Source organism: Phalacrocorax aristotelis, chromosome 8, assembly GCF_949628215.1.
Source record: "Phalacrocorax aristotelis chromosome 8, bGulAri2.1, whole genome shotgun sequence".
In the NCBI taxonomy this organism is placed as follows: Eukaryota; Metazoa; Chordata; class Aves; order Suliformes; family Phalacrocoracidae; genus Phalacrocorax; species Phalacrocorax aristotelis.
Window position 1 is genome coordinate 44368137 of NC_134283.1, and position 17914 is coordinate 44386050.

A 17914-nucleotide genomic window follows, 5' to 3' on the forward strand; every position below is an offset into this window, starting at 1 on the left:
CTGAATCTGACTTGATTAAAGAGAAGTTTGGAAAATGAGGCAGGGGGCAGCCCCAAGGAGAGCCGCTGGGAATCACCACGGTGCGGAGCTGGGGTAGGGGAGCCCTCGCTCTGCTCCTGCAGAGGATGAGGATGAGGAGGAAGCCCAGTGTCCCACAGGGACAGCGAGGAGGAGGAGGAGGCAGGGCAAAGGGCTGTGATCTGGCCCGGCTCATGCACCACCACACTCGGCACAACACGGAGCAGCCCGGCTACGCGGAGCTGTTTGTGGATGGGGTGTTTGCAGCGGAGCGGTAACCAAACGCCATTTGGACAACAGATGCTAACCCTGGAGGGGAGCGGTGCTGAGCGGCTGCACCTCTGCCTTCCCCAGCCCGTCCCGTCCCTGTTGGTGCACCCAGTGGGCTCCTTTTAGACACCCGCTTGTTTTTCCACGCAGGCAGACATCCCTGCTGATGGTGGTGCTTGGCCAGGCCTGCCCTCTCTGCCCCGTCCGAGTGGATACGCTCAAGAATCTGGACTCCTGTGCTGGTTTGCCAGTCAAAATCCTCATTTAAGAACCACCGCTGATTTCCCCAAATAAAAAAATTAGCAATGAGTCAATCAACGCATGGGGCCAGAAGCTTAGCTGAGACAAATTGGCAAAGCTTCATTTGCAGAGGCGCTCTCCAGACTTTAAAGCAAACAGAGAGTCTGAGCGAGCTGCTTACAGTAGTTGTGTGGGTGACTAATTCGAACGGCACTTTCCAGCCACGGGGAAGGGCAGCAGAGGAGCTGCTTCCCACATGGATCCCCAGGGTTCGGGCAGCCGGGGCCGGCACCGCTGGCTCCAGCCTCTTGGAGATGTTCTCCCAAGGCAGGACTCACAGCTGCAACCACCGTGAAGGTGGTGACAGGAATTTGGGGGTGCTGGCTAAAAAACCTCCGTGTATTTCACGCCGGGGCACAGCGGCATGAACAGCTGGAAGGGAATGGGCAGCAGCTGAAAATAAACAGTGTTTAGCCAGGATGAGCACAGCCCAATAACAATGAAGTGATGTAAACCCAAAGCATATCTTCAGCAATTAATTAACGTGTTTCCATATAAACAACCCCAGTGGTAGCCCCAGCTTGCCTTCTGATGTAAAAGCAGACACCGGCTCACATAACACTGCAGTTTGAGATTTGCAACGGCTGTTTTGGCTACCGTCACATACAAAAAGGGTAAAAAATTGTAGGTTGGGCTCAAAGAGTAAATAAAGAGTGAATTTTTATGAAGCTCAGAGCCTATTTTAAGGAGAAAATAAAATACCCTTTATTTTAAAACTTCTCTGAAGCATAGTGCCTTTTGGAGTTTCTAACCGAGCCAATAATCCCAAATACTGCGGTTGATTTGGGGCGGGGGGGAGCAGACTCCCGAAGAAAGAGGCTATTTCAGAGGGTTTTTACACCCAGAGCAATAACAGTCTAAGATGCTGCTCCGTCTCTGTGGATCTCCAAGGGTTTTCCAGCAGAAGCCGAGGCGTCTCCCTGGTGTTCAGCAGGACGGGAGGAGTGCGGGGCTTGTGCGGCTCATGCCGTGGCAGAGCCAGGGCCGGCGCAGATGCTCCGGGGTCCCAGGTGCGGCAGCCGGGGCTGCGCTGATTGCCAGACAGGCCACAGGGGTACCCAGCAGTCAGCTCAGGGGTGTCCCCCTCTGTCTTTTTAAAAATTCAGGGAGAATGGATTAATTTTGTTGTTCTGAAATGGGGAAGTCTGAAGGGAGGCTGGTTTTCTTTACATGTGGAATAGGCCGATGCTCAGCACAGCAGAAGCTGGCATTCCTTAGGTGTCCCTCATCCAAAGGTTTGACATCTGATTGCTAACAAGCTGATTTATAAATTAGCTGGTTTATAAACCGATCGCAGAGAGAGTATCCTGAAAAATCTCACATTCATGAGACATTATCGGTGGTACTAATTGCAAATGTATGTTGGATTTCAGCAGCTTTATATTCTCTGAGCACTGCAAAAAGGAGAAGCTGATACATCCAAGCAGATCCATTCACTTTAATGAAACATTTATTTGAATTAATTAGAAACTCACATTCTGTAGAGCATTACTGCTGCCCTGAATTCAATTACAGCAGTATGTTCAGTAGTCAAAGTCAAATTAATCACCATCGGCTGAGTCCAACTCAAGATACACAAGATACACTAAGCGTGGTGGGAACATATTTGCTTAACAGGATTGAATTGTTTTGCTGGTCACATTGTTATTAATACCAGTGTTACACCCACGGTGTAGATCAGCATACGTGGGCTCGCGAGCACCTGCTCCTAGAGCGTTAAAGCAAGAAGCCTAAAGCTAAAAAAACCCCAACCTTATAATTTTTTCCTTGGCAATCACAGCAAGTGGAATATATGATTTCTTCCACATTCAGAAAACAACAGGTTTCCTCAGGGTTATCCTGAAGTGAACCCAATTGAGGGCCCCATCCCAGCCACAGCAAGTTAAAAAACGTCTTTCCACTAACTTTAGTGGGAACCAAAGATTTGCAAAGGAAATGTTGGCACATCTTTAACAGCACAGGAATTTTGTACTGAGTCCTTTAGGGAGCAAATCCTTCATTAAATGCAGAAGAAATATAGGACTGTGTGTTAGTTAGCGTCCGTGAAGAGAAGCAGGTGATCCTAACGTGACTTCCAGACACCGAAGGAAATGAAGACACTGCGCAGCCCATAAGCCCTGGCAAGCCGACTTCACGTGGCAAACATCCATCGCAGCGTGCTTGATTCTCCACGTGCTTTTGAAACACCCAACTGGGAGAGCAGCAAGTGCCAGGGGAGAGGAACCGCGGGCCCCTCCAGGCGTGACAACCCCAGGCTGGCTTCTGCTGCCTGCTGCTCCCATGCCGCTGCCCCTTCGGGAGCGGCGCCGGCTCCCCGAGCCACCGAGGCGCACCTACAGCCAGGCGGAGGGGAGCAGAAAGGATGGGTCTGTACAAATTCATGGGATTGCAGTTTGAAAGACACGGACTTTGCTTTTGTTCCCAAAGGCCTCTGGAAGGTCACTTCATTTCTGCACATCTCAGCTTTGCAACCTGAAAGAAACCTCTTCGTTCTCTCCAACTCACGGCAAGGTTTCCAGCCTCCATCCATCAGCCCTGGCAATACCAGGAAGGGGAACATACTGGCCCCTACCCATGGTGGCTGGGTTTACCCCCACGTGCAGTTGCAGGAGGGCAGGAGGACAGAGCAGGGCCAAGGCCAGCCCAAGGGGTCACACCAGGGGGGTCAGGGGAGCTGCCACCCAGGAGCCACAGAGAGGCCCTGGTGCCAAAGCACACCCTGCAGCTCCGCCGTCAGACCTGCAGATGGACGATGCTATAGAAACACGAACTATTGCTACAGAAACTTCTTACACTAGAAGGCCAAAACCGCAATATCCTACTCACATCCACCATATGATTTTATTCACTACAATCATGTTTTATGACACAGGTATGTTTTTCTTCTGGCAGAGGCAGAGCCCTGTTCTCAACAAAGCACGTGCGCTTGCACCGGCTCAAAAATATTAAATGCATTTACTGGTCCAGCCGTACTGCACGATGCAGTATGGGGCGTATCTGGCTGGAAAAGGCCCATGGAAATTAGGACTAAACATGTGCTGTGGCACAACAGTGACATGTTCGCAACAGAGATGGGTCTTGTGCCCGCATGGGCTACACCGTGCTAGGAAGCGCGCGCTACGTTTGCACGGGGCGGACGCTGCATGGACGCACCCAGCATCACCCAGTGATGCTCTGCGGCGAGGTGAGATGGGGCCAGGGGTCTGGCTGAGCCCGGAGATGGGGCTGCGGGAGCAGGGCTGGCCTCCTCGATAGCATCTGCGCGGTGGTGGTCTTACGGGGGAATTTACTTACAGGCAATGGAAAACAAATGGGGTGGTTTTATATGTCACATAATGCTGGGCTAGGAAAAGCAAAACAAAGGCTAGAACTTCATTACGTTTAGAAACATCCCTCTTTCATTAGAAACTAAATACATTTTGTCTTCAGTGACTATAAAGCAAATGCCTGGGAAATATCACAAGCAATCCATTCCTTCTTCTGGCCTGCTCCGAAAAGCCACTTTGACGGGAAGGCTCACGTGGGTTGGATCGGAGCCAATACGCAAAACGTTTAGGGGCCCCTTAGTGCATTCAGCAAAAGCAAATCCCATTTAGGCTCCAGCCTCACTCAGAAACTTCCCTCTCAGGGACCTCCAATGGGCCAGAAAGACCTTTTCTACACCCAGAAATCACTTTTGAGCAGCTATGCATGACATCTCACCTGGAACTCGTGTCTGTCTGCATCCGTCAACCTAAAGTCTCCTGTTGCTTTCAGTGAATGTGTCAGCTGAAGAGGGGCCACACGCCCGACAAGAAAAACCCGAGCTCTATGCAAAGCACTGTGAAAGCATCCCCCTGCACGACAGGGCACGGCAGCCGTCCGTGCAAGTCCCCGAGGCTACCCTGACTCACAGCCCCGGAGGAGCTGACCCTCTGTATTTTATAACTCTCCAGGAAAACTTTAAGAGTGCTAAGGACCTATAACTAGGAGCTGCAAAATTTCCATGCTGGAAGGATTTAGGAAATCATCAGGCTGAGGATTCGAGGCACGCAGCTTCGCACTTTTGTTCTCCCACGGCGATGGGTGCCAGGAGCCGAAGGTTAAGGCACCTGCGTTTCCGAATGACCCGCAGGCCAGGAATGCAGAGGAAGTGCCTGGGAAGGGCGATGGAAGAGAATCAGATTTCTTTATAAACTAACAAGCCTCAAATGAACGTTCAAAGGAAATTACTTTAGTTTCTTGCACAGAAAGCTTTAGGTGAATGCGATTTGACTGCCTGCGAGAGGAAAAAACAGGAGACAGAAAAAACCCCTCCCGAGAACGCTTCATAGCGGAGTTACACAACCCTGGGGGTGCGAGCTGGGAGAAGCTCAGACCTCCAGCTACAGAGAAACCGTGTCCAAAGCAGTGAGATGCTGGGATGCGGGAAGGGGGAGACGCGAAGGGCTGGATCCGCGCCAGCCACGGCAGAGGCTCCGCTGAGCAGCCTGCAGGACCGGAGCGGCTGCAGCCTGCAAGGTCTCGGCCACCAAAAAGCCATCAGGGACTGCTGAGCCCCCAGCCAGCTCCAACCTGGACAGCCCCCTTGCCCTTCTCACAAACCAACACCCCTGCAAAATGAAGGTATTTCTTTACCACTTACAACAACCATTCCGGCTTTGTTAAGCCCTCTTTCTGCATCGCAGTTTTCTCAGTATAAGAACATGAAAATATATGAGGCAAACTATTAGCTGGCATAAAGCAGCAGAGATGAATACACTTGGGCACAGCCACAGATCCAGCCTCACTGATTAGCCGCCCATGAGGAGGATTATATAAAAAAAAAGGCTTTTTAAAACATGAACAATAAATTTGCCACCTGGGTATAATTTGTGGATTTTGGTATTTGTTTAGGTCATCACATATTTTGTCTCAAATGAAGCAGCCGTAAAGAAGCATAATATTCTGTCTGACATAAAATAACTCCATAAATGGAGAGAAATTAACAAGAATTCAGTTTAAACCAGAATCAGGCTTTGTGGTTTGTTTGGGCTTCTGCATCCTGCCTGCTCCACCGCTTGGGTGCAATTCAGCAGTGGAAAGTCTCTCCCCATCGTCCCGCCTCGAGCTGACGCTCAGACCTAATGTGGTGTGCAATTTTGTCTCTTTTTAGCTTTTTACAGTGGGCAACCCAATCTGATGAGCTAACAGGAACCTTACATCATTACAGAGGAGGAAGCTCTGTCCGGGACTAAAAATACCATGTTTGATTGTCCCAAAGGAAAGAAAAAGTGTGCTGCCCTAAGCATGTTGTAACTATTCAGTTGGACACCGGCTGTAGCGGCCTCTTACTCATTAATTCTGTCTTCATAGTCACAGAAATAGAGAAAAGACCTAAGAAGATGCCTCGCTCATCCAGTGAAGAATATTTTCCTGACAGCACTGTCCAAACTTTTTTTGCCAAATTCAGCAAAGGCACTTCCAATATTTCCTTTGTCAAGTCCCTTAGAGGATCAGAAACCCTTAGGGATGTTTTTTTTTCTCCCCTGGTATCTATTGTTGTCAGCTGGATTTCACCCTTGCCCGGCAGCACAGAAACGGCGTGTGCAGCGTGGGGGTCTGCAGGAACAGTGGGATGGAGGCTGCGTGCTGGATGGGGACACGGTGCCAACAAATCATTTCCAAATGAGTCATCAGCGGTTGATGCTCAGTGACTGCGAGATGCAGAGAAACCTCTCTGCTGTTGAACTCAGCTACGTGCCTGCTCCATCCCAGCTTTAGTTTAGGAACCACCAAGATGCTCGAGGTTTCTGTGGCATCTCAAGAGCGTTACACGTCTCCTTCTTCAGCTTGTCAGACCCCATCTGACTCGGAAAGGGGAATCTAACTAGAGAGCTGGCCTTGCTTTGAGCCGGAGCTCAGGTCTGATGACCTCCGGAGGTCCAGTGCAACCCCATGTGCCCTATAATTCTTCAAGGTGTTCCGTTAGTGCATGCTGGCCAGCACTTGCTAACGAGTGCATTTCTGAAAGGCAAGTGTGGCTAAAGCTTGGAGCGCATACAAAAGCCACGGCCTGGGCTCCCACAGCTACATCTGCACTACACTCCCGGACTGAGTTAGCCAACATAAAATAACTGTGCAACTATAAAATCTTTCTCTAGTCAAGCCTTTGCAATAAGCATCTATTGGGGGTGAGGGGAGCAGCCATTCCTGGCCAGGGTGCATCACCCAGCAGTCGTCCCACAGCGCTCCCTGTTCCTCACCGCGATGCTTCGCCACCTTTGGGCCACCGACCACTGGAGACATCCCAAAGCAATCTGCGAAACTGCTGCCAAAACCCACCCAAACCCCCACACACGTGTTTTTGCATACGAGTGAAACAGGGAAAACCCCCAAACTAACCTCTTTATTTGGCTGTAAATTAAAACAATTGCGCCAATGCGGCACAGGAAATCCGATGAATTTTTATTTCCCCCGGAAGGTTACATTGACCTCTGGTGAAGAGGATTTGAGAAATACTCACCTGACACATACCTGAAAGGCGTGGAGAGGCTGGCCGTGCTGTCCCGGAGGGATGCTCCCCGTGGCTGCGGCGAGGCCGGGCTCTGCCTCCCGTGGGAGCCGCACGGAGGGGCCACGCGTGGGAGCCCCTGGGAAGGTGGGCGAGGGGCTGGAGCCGTGCAGGGCTCCCCTTAGCACTAACTCAGCAATTTTCATTTCCTTCACAAAGTGTGGTCTAAAGTATGTTCTATTCTTCTGTCCAGAATTATGTTTTCAGCCTCTTTTAGAAGAACAACAGTACACCTATTTAAGAAATTCTACAAAAGCACAACTTGGAAAAATACCTGGGGAACCATAAACTGAAAAGCTTCCTTGAACACATGTTTAAACTATTCATGCTTCTCCCGAGACATTCCGAACAGGCACAATCGGCTCCGCATCCATGAAAACAGAAAAGTAAATATCAACCTGCGCCAAGTATTTGTGTGCTCTCTCCCCGGGCAGTGACATTGATCGCTGTAGAAGTAGTGCTGAAATTAAGATGTTGAAAGAAGCAGTGAATGGTTCTTGGGGTGAACTAAAGAAAAACGATGACTTTTTCCTGAAAACAGGCAACCAGAGGCAACACCACGGCACGGCAGGGGCAGCCGGCCCGAGAGCAGCCGCTGGCCACACTCAGCAGAACCATCCATAGGTCAACGTTACTGCTCCTGAGAAAAAATAACAAGCTTTAAAGCACCATTAAGGCTTAAAGCCAACCAAAAAATCATATTAAATCTTCAAAGAGGCACAGAGGAATTAAAGAAGCTGAACAAATCGTCCTTCCTGCACATTTTATGAGCCCCCAGAATTGCTAGGATTTGTTTGATCTCGTGACACCTCACCTTGCCTTCCTAAATATCCATAAAATACCACATTCTTTGGCAACCAAGTGTTATTTTATATGATACCTTTAAAAGATTCGATCGTTCCCTTTCGGTGGAATACCGTTAGCTTCTCCCGCTAACTGCTGGGACGCTGGGGCAAACGATGGGACAGAAGGGGACCCTCAGTCCCTCGTGGGTTTTTCAGACACATCCATCTTTTGCATAAACCACAGGAGAGCGAATTAGAAGATCGGGTACTATTTCTAGCATGAGCTGCCTGTTTGTCTTGGAAGCAGTTATTTAACCATTTGATGCCATAGTCCCACTCATTTATTAGAAACATTATTTATCCTGTGTGCAAGGACAAATTTGGAGGTAATATTTGCAAAAGGCCCTTAAGTGCCACGCTTAGAGAAGCAAATAGAGGTTTTTTCTTAATAATACAGTTCAGATATAGATTCATTACCATAATGTAATACTGTGCTTGAAGCAGGCAAATACTTCAAATGTTCGTAGCATTTGCTTCCCATGCTCCTTGAATTTTAAGTGTTTTTTGTTGTTTTTTCTTAACACGAGGCATCTTTACTCCATAGTCAGGTCATACCCTTTCCTAAGATAGCCAGAAAAAGGCTGGAGAACATAATGAAGAACATATGAAGAACGTAAGATATCCGACCCTTCATTAGGTGGAATCTCTGATTTTCCTGATGCCCACTAAACACTCAGGGTAACGGCCAAGCTGCTCACTGATGACATCCCCACCACCACTGGTGGGAGCTTTTCTGTTGACATCGCTGAACATTGGATCAAAGTTTTCGATGCTGGTAGACACGTTTTTGTACAATACCACCTAACAGCCTTGCAGGTTCTTAAATAGCATTTATTTTCTTTAAACTCTGAGGGCAAATTCTACTCCAAATCACGTGACGCAGCTCTCTCGACCTAAATGAGTTGCCCAGATGCAGCCGAAGGCAGAACTTTGGCCTGGCCGATGCAGTTTCTGAGTAACGCATTTCTTTCTCTCCACTTCCTTGTGCTCCAGTAAACAGCAGACCTAGTTCTCTGAGTAATGACAAATCCTTCAAAGTGCTTTAAACGTTTGTTTCAGGCTCAGCTTTTCCACGTCTGAGTAACTGCGTGCTTGGAATAAGGGGAAAAAGGAAATTAAATTGCCATTTGTGCAGAACTAATTTCTTCAAGGAATATGCTCCAGAAGGTAGCCTAGTGCAATGCTCTGAAGAGATCAGAGGAGCGTCTTCAGTGGCAGGAGCCTGCAGCTTGTCAGCCACGTAATTATGTGTTGAGAACCTAATGATATCAGAGGAAAGGGATGGACAAAGACGTGCCTGGATGTCGATGTGCGTTGTCCTCCGACCGCAGCCATCGCGGTCTGGAGCTCAGCTGAGACCATGCCCATCCTAATTGTCATTTCAGTCCCAGTAGGAATGCCCTACAACGAAACCAGTTAAAACTAATCTTGTTTGACTGAAACTTATTCATGCAACCAGCTGAGCAGGTATGGGAAGGGTGCTGAGGAACCGGAGGGGATAACTTCATCGCCTACACAGCCCCAGCTGAAAAGGATGGGCATCTACACCCTAGAAGGACAAACACGGGGGAAATCCAGAGAGCTCAGACCTGAGGGGGCAGGTACGGAGCAGTAGGCGGGCGGCTGGAGGGCCTGACAGATGAAAGGAGCAGTGATGGATAGTGTTGTAGCAACAGTCACTGCAAAAGCAGAGAAGGAAACAAAAGAAACAGGATACGGCTGTTTAAGGAGGTTGATATGTTACATTCCTGCAAGGGTTTATGAATTCCCGCTTATGTGTTAGGACATAAATATTGGCAATTACTTTTAATTTTTGCCCATTCAGTAAAGTTACTGCCCGGATTCAGGGTTTTGGAGTTTGTGCCGTTACATTTGTGTAATCTGGGTGCACAAATACAAATTTGGGCAATATTAAGAGAGAAATAAGATAAGAGACATAGTAATTCAAAAGGTTAATCTTGAATCATTGCGGTAATTTGGAAAATTATATTTGCATGTTATTTGACTGCTTTCGGTCTCACTTGGTGCCCAGGAGATTCGTTCCCAGAAAAGGCATGACTTGGACACCAAAGTGCCTTAATTCTGGCCTGCAGGCCCTGGTAGTGAGAGGAAGGCTTAGTCCATTTGTCTCGTTGCAATATCAAAAAGATCAGGGCTGAGCTAAAGCCCGTGACGTCAGTAGGGAGCTTCTTCATTTAGTGTTACTGAGAGTTTCTTCATTTAATGCTCAGGGATGAAGAATGCTTATTCTTCTGTCTGGCTTGAGCACATCACAGCATTTCACCTCAAAGTTCAAGCAAAATATTTTTCAAAATATTTTTTTGAAATCCTCCTCCAGCGATCCGATGAACTCAGGAAAGGGGGAGAGTTCAAATTGTTAAACGCGCCTCTCATCCGGGATAAACACTGCTAAATATGCTCTGCCTTTTCCATTTAATTCTAGGGGATGTCTCCTTCAGTGCCCCCCCGGCAGTAAGCAGCGATGCTGTGATTCACTGCGCATTAGCGGTTTTCACCTGTGGTGTGAAGATGCGTGTGCCTCCATTGCGAACATCTGCAAAAGCCCCGTAAACACTGAAGAACAGCCTGCGAGGAGGGAGAAAGCATCTACGCTAAGCACTGAGCTGAACTGCGTGCCTTACGTCCTGGCCCCACGCCCTAAGCCATTTTATCGGCGTTGCTTTGCCCTTGCCATGCATTATACACGTTGCAGAGTGCAGCTTTTTAGGCTGGATGAGGGCTGCTCGCTCCGGATTCTGCCTGGGGAGCGTATCGGATACCCTCGGCACAGCGGTGGTGCCTTAGCACCAGGCGAGACAGCAGCTGAGGAACTGGGCTAAATGAATTTTGGCAGAATGCACTGGGATAAGACATCACAAGGCTTATCCCCCCCCATTTTTTAGCCTACTTTTTGTCCCTCTGTCCCTATCGGTGTAAGGCTGTGGGACATTCTGAAATAGACGGGGAAGCTTCGATGAAACCCACCTACAGAAACCTTGGTGATTACTGAGGCTTAATACTGGCATCTGTGGAACTCGGCCTTTCAAAAACAGCTAGTTTGCTGTACTTATCTCCAAACGATAAAAGGCAAACTTTCCTTGACCTGCATAAATTGGGAACATTCAGCTTAATTTTCTCCAGTTGTCTGCATTCTGGAGCTGTACGACACCCAAAAAAGGAAGCATCGCTACCAACGGAGTCAAGAGTTAGGGTGATAAACGCTGGAATCCCAAAGAAAGGCTGGGGACCTCCTCTGCTGAATGGGTACAATTGCTTGGTTTCTACTCTATGGAACACTGATAGTGAAAATGTACCAAATTTGTTTGCAGAATATACCAGCAGCTGACAGCTGTCATGATTTCACAAGAAAAAAATACAAAAGCTCAGTGTTTAGCTGCTTGGTGAAGTGACTCACGTTATACCAGGGGTTTTGACTTTGTTCTTCCAGGCACCGTTTCTGACAGGAAATCAATCAGTTTAATCCCATAATAGGAACAATTAGCCTTACAGAAAAAAAGCAGGTCCCTTCTAATCTCATCTTCTGCTTACATTATTATGCCAATATTATTTCTTATTTTCTCAGCCGCTGCTCATCGGTCACATTGCCGTGCCTGCGAAGAGGTTACAGCTCATGGAGAGGAAGAGCGGGGGTTAATCCTGCCCTCGCTGTCAGAGCCAGGGCAGCAGCTGAAGCTCTTGGGAGGAGGTCATGCACCCCCCAAAGCAAACAGACCAGCTCCTTGCATCTGGCCAATATATTCCAGGCTTGCAACCTCACGGGCGAGATGAAAAGGAACCGAGCATCTCCTCCGGTGCGGCAGCTGGCGGTGGCCCGGCAGCGGGACGGCCCCGGTGGCGGCAGGGTCCCCACTTGCCCGCTTCGTGCTGTCCGGGCTCGCCATCGGGTTTATCTCAGTCTGGAGATTATAGGCTGGGAGTAAGATTAGACCCGAGCTAACAGGCACTTGCTCATTCGTTTGCTCTGCAGCCTGAGATGGAAAGTGGGACTGAGAACGGGGTGAACGCAGAGCCAATTCATTTTTCAGCAAAATTGATAAGAAGCAGGGAATATAAAAAGACTGTGTTTTGTTTGCAGACAGTACAATGGAACATCTTGTGAGCTTTCCATGAACCCTGACGAGCTGCCTTGTCCTTCTCTACAGCCCTCCTTGAAGTTACCCGCTATCGAGAACAAGCTGGGCTTCGGCATGAGCCGACCGCGCTTTGTCACCGCTCCCTGGTGTTCCCCCTCGGGAGATCCATCTGCTGGCTCTTATCTTGTGTTTTGTCTGCAAGTCTGTGATGTAGGGATTTATCCCTGCTGTTCAGTGGGCTGCAAAGCCCCGGCCGTATGAAGTGCTGGTAAATGGCTGCTCTGATCAGCAAGGATTAGAATAATGTGTAAAAACTGTCTCCTTAATATTTGCCGTAACATAGGAATAAACCACATTTTGGGTCAGGCCCTGCTGCTTGTTACGCTCTGAATATATTTTACAAAGGATTTATGTTGGTGCTTACTGTGCATCTGCATCTGCTCCACGGTGTTTAAGAGAATCGGAGGTAGAACTGACCTTGCACAGCACAGCTTCTTCTGTACGGTTTTCTCCGTAGCCATCCTACAAAGCTAGAAAGCCTTGGGAGGCAGCAGTCTGCTCCACCTGAAGGCAATTACAGAACAAGAAATTCTACTGGACCGACGAGATTTCTTTCATTATCCTAATGATTTCTATCACAGCTGGATTTTTCTCTGTGGGACGCTTAGTTCCACGAGATAAACTTTTTAGAAATGATTTAGACAAACAAATTAATTCAATAGAATTCAGAATGGCAGCTCCCAACCCTTGGGCATCCGCCAAGGATCTTTCAAAAGCCAAAATAATAACTCAGATCCGAGCTTATAAATTAAGTAATCCTTTGGAGACCTGCAGTTAAATCTGCCATAGGGTTGAGATTTGGACTGGACTTAATCCAAATAATGAGTTTCAAAATTAACTGTTTTCACAGGATGTTGGTTTTTTGGATGTTTTGGATTTTTTTTAATTATTAAAGAAATAAACTGAAACCCTTAAGAATCTGTTGTATATGAATCCCATTGGGTTAGGAAGGCACCAGAAAGGGATCGTTTAGGCAATGGAAAAGGAAATTAAGATGAAACTGTCAAGGACTACTGATTAATGTAAGAAAGGAAAAGAGGTTTTACTCTCAGAAATGCTGACTACTGGGAGGGCAAATCACACAAACGCCATGAAACATTGCTTGGCGTCTTTACTCCCACAAGAATTTTGAATTCATGTGTTCACCATCGCTTCCAGGGCCCGTTTCCAATCACAAGTACTAAGAGGAACAACCAGCCTTAGAACATGCAACTGAACGTTCACAACAAATGAGTTTCAAACACAAACCGTGAGTCACTGAACCTGGAACCCAACCCACAACGTAACATCTAGTTAAAGCTGCTTTTAGAAGTCAAATGTCTGTATAAATCTGTTCACAAATGGTCTAAAGGGGCATTATGGATTGTTCCATGCTGCAGCCAGGGAACTACCTTAGATTCCCACCTTTGTTTAAAAATTAAATATGGATGCTTGTATGGATTAAAAAGTGCATCCTATGAAACACGTAAGTACGTTAGTTTAAAACATTTCCAACAGCAGAGAAAGATCTTGCACCTTGGGTAACCACCGTGAGTTGAAGCAGAGGGGCCATAAAAATATTTTCCTTACCTTAATGGCAGAAGTATTTAAATTCTCAGGTGATAAAATTAACTGGAGTTTGGAATTTTACGTTGGCTACGTTAGACGTCAGCGCAATAAAAGCTCTTTCAGAGAGGTCACCCACCTGGAACCTCTGGGTAAGTGCGCTGCAAGAAGTATTTCTGAACTTGATGAATGTTACTTCAAAATGAACTTTTCATCATAGAGGAGCTTGCTGCTTCAGTGAGCGATATGGAGCTGCACTTTCTGGTGTATAAAGGAAGGATGTTGCTGGGCTGCCTTGCTCCAGGTTCCCTCTTGCTTGTAGCTGCGCCGTGCCCAGCTCTGGCACACGGTCTGGCTCGGGGGGATGTCCAAGGATTCAGGCGGCAGGAGAAGGACTGGGGGAGGGGAATGGGCATCGTGTGGACTCCACTGAGAACCATCTATTGGTAAAGGTCCTCTCCGCGTTACACAGGAATATGATGAGAAGTGTCTTTGTAACATAAATGCATTACAGACCTCTCTTCACCCAGAGGCATGGGAATGCCACAGAAGTTCAGTTAATACTTTTCTCAAGAGCTTTCTATATGAAGCAGGGACCTGCCAAACAAACCATTATTACAGAATCACAGAAGCATGGAATCATTAAGGTTGGAAAAGACCTCCAGGGTCATCAAGGCCAACTGTCAACCCAACACCCCCAGGCCTCCTAAACCATGCCTCCAAGGGCCATGTCTACACATCTTTTAAATACCCCCAGGGACGGTGACTCCCCCACCTCTCTGGGCAGCCTGTGCCAGGGCCTGACTGCTCTGGCAGGGAAGGCATTTTCCCTCACATCCAACCTAAACCTCCCCTGACGCAGCTTGAGGCCGTTTCCTCTCGTCCTGTCACTGGTGACTTGGGAGCAGAGACCACCCCACCCCCCCCCTACAGCCCCTTTCAGGTAGTTGCAGAGAGTGCCTTCATAAAGTTTAATCATTTCCACTAGTACCAAATAATCACCTTCCCACACTTCAGATGCCCTTTTAATCTATCTCTTTGGCCAAAAGATGACTGACTGACAGTTCACTTCGTCTTCTTCAGACGCCATTCCATCAACGTACTGGATTAGCGTTTCCAAATGTGCCCTTTCTAGAAGGTAAATTAGGCATGGCTGATGGATGAGTGAGAACCGTCATTCCCAGCACATTCCCAGTTACAGGCCCTACATCCTTGTTGAATAGTTAATCTTGCAGTGAAACATTCCAGCTAGAAAAGGAGGGATAGCAGCGTAACTACCAGGTAAGGGAGGTGCCAGCAGTCGTCCCTGGGGACTCCGCAAACATCTGGGTGGTTCTACAAGAAGGTGCTGCTGGTTTAGGGGAGCTGTGAGTGCCACATGAGTCTCATGAAGCCACTTCAAAAAGCAAGCTGCGCCTGCCAGGAATAAAGCAGACAGTGCACGATGATACGCTGAGCAACCTGTCAAGATGAGGTATATGCAACCAAGAGAGATGCCCCTGCTCTGGCAAGCAGAGTTGCACGGGTGAAGATTTTTAGGCTCACATGAAAACCCCATCCATCTAGAGAGTGGCTGAATCCTACCTCAAACACTGAAAAACAAAGAAGCTTTATCTTACCGAGCCTTTTGCAGACCTCTCTCACAAACGTAGTCATTTATGGAACTTACAAGGGGTTTTTTTCCACAGTCTAAAGATAAAATCTCTCATAAAGGGCCTGGGGGCTGTGCAAAGAGGGCAGCGATTTATCACTGACTGACAATGAAATTGTGTCTATCCAGCAATTTCTGAATTACTAACTTCTACCCTAATAAGACGGAAAACACTGAAGAAAATGTTCATAACAACCCATACATCAACTTATCACCCTTAAAGTGATGTGAAACTATCAGAGGATCTTGTTTCTACTTCCACTAGACCCACCCTGCTGCTACAGAGGGCTCATGGCTAACTTCAGCCTCCTGAAACCTGAGGAGAAACAGCCACAGTCCGGAAGGCAGCAATTTGCAGAGCAAGAACATCCCCTGACCTGGAGAAGAACTATCAAGCCATAACGATGCTTGAAATCATTCTCATGTGGGCAGGTGTTCAAAAGCAGCACTGGGGGGAGTCGTTATCGGGCCTCCCAGATAAGCACGGGGCCCCTGCGAGACGTTGGGAGCGTGGCAGATGGAAAACCTGAATGCTCATTCAAAATGGGACACAGAGCTGGATATCCGTAGTTTACCCGGTCGATCTGTGATAACAAAGGAAGGAAACCGAGAGTGTCACCAGCGGCAAAGGGGAGCCGGAATGGAATATTCAAAAAAGAAACAAAGAGGTGATAAGGCTTTGGGGGTGGAAAAATACTGGAAACAGACACAGAGGAAAATATTGTGGGGAGGGGGGGGAGGTGAAGCGAATGGAGTGATGAGATTGAATTCATGACCACGTCTGACCTCCCTTGAATAACGTGCGATCTTTGTTAGAGCTCGCTGTAGGGTTTCAGCCCTCGGCAGAAGAATGTTGGAGATTCTCTGTTTGATTTGGATGTTAAGGCTTGCTCCCACAGAAACCTCTGTCGGTTGATTTCTGCTCCAGAAGCAGACCTCTAATTAGTTTTTGGAAATGACTGAAAACATAATTTTAAAGTTCTCAAGTTATCAAAGACCAAAAAAAAAAAAAGAATTAATGAGCCCACTTCAGTTGACCAAAGGGAGGCTACGGCTGGGTCCTCAGCAGGCTGCGAAACTGCATTGGCTTTGCTCGGAGAAAGCACATGTGAAAAGGTGTGTGAGCAACTGAAGGAAAATGAAGCACCTGTGAAATGTGGAGTTCTTTATCTAACGTTCTTATTCCCCAAATCCTAGGAAAAGAAAAAATATCTATTGCTGATAGAGGGGTGCCAGATTAATTCCTGATGCATTTCTGAAGTCTGAGGGCTGCTTTACATGTGGACACTTTCCATCAGGAGTAATTCAACTGCAGATATTTTTATTCAGAGTAAAACTGCCTCTATTTCAGCTCAATTTAATGTATTTTGGAATATAGCCTCATCTGGAACAAGGACACCCACAAGTTTATACCAGTTTGGCTAATTGTAATTGTGTTTTACTTGGGTTAAGCTTTTGACAAGCCTTAAGTTACATGAGGGGTAACCTAGGCTGAACATTCAAAAGGCCTTGAAGAGAAAGTGCCTCGGAGCCAGCAGCTTTCCCATCAGCTTTTGAAATGAATACTTTAATAGTGGGGATTTCTGTGTTTTGATCATCTGTTTCCTATGCCAGCAAATTACTTTGAAAACCCCGACGGTTTGCCGCACAGCAGAGCCTGCCACTCACAGCCTGAGCGCAACTTAGAAACCACCCGATAATGAAGCCCCGATGAATGCCAGTGGAAAATGTTTGACTCCACAGAGATGCAGTCTCCATTTTTTTCCTGCTCTTTTCCTTTTCCCTGATTTTATTGCTGCTATTTTCCAGCAAATTGAGTTTCTCTTAGAGAAAAGATTTTTCTTTTTTTTCTTTTCCCTCCTGAAAGGAAAGTGATGCCAGTGCCAACACGCCGCATTTGTGCACGTCTTTAACTCAGTCCTTCGGGGAAGCACTCCTCGCCACCAAACAGCGAGAGCAGCAGAAGCGGGACATAAGCTAGTCCTCCAGCTCTCTGCAAGACAAATTTCGGTGCTTGGCTGGGTGGATTTTCTAACGCAAGCGAAGAAACCTCAGGCCAGCCTATTCCCAGGCTTCTGCAGGCTCGGTGATATCATACAGGAATGAGGAGGTATGATTCATCACCAGTTGCACAGACAAAAGTCAGCTTTTATAGCCTCTCTCGGTGGAGGCACCCGCTCGCATGGAACAAAGAGTGTGGGTGAAAGCTGTGAAAGGTGAAAGGTGCTCCGTAGGCACCTTTCTAGCGAAGGAAACAGAGGCTGTTGTGGTTTGGGTTCGTAACACAGTGCGCTCGCTGTATTCACACTGCTGAATCACAAGGCTGCAGCATCGCCTGGGAGCGTGTCTAAAAGTCTCAGCTCCCACCGCTGTCCCGGACCAAAGCTTCCCAAATCACACGGGCACGGTGGCGAGACGGTCACGCAAACCGTCCCGTGTCAGGAGCAAACGCGTGCAAAAAGACTTCACAGCAAATAGCACATAAATCAAAGTCACGGAAAGCGAGCAACGAGAAGGTAACTTGATGAAACTGGACTTTTCAAACAACGAATCCTTTGTTAGGTTCTTTTTTGAAGCGGGATATTCTGGCCCAGCCCTT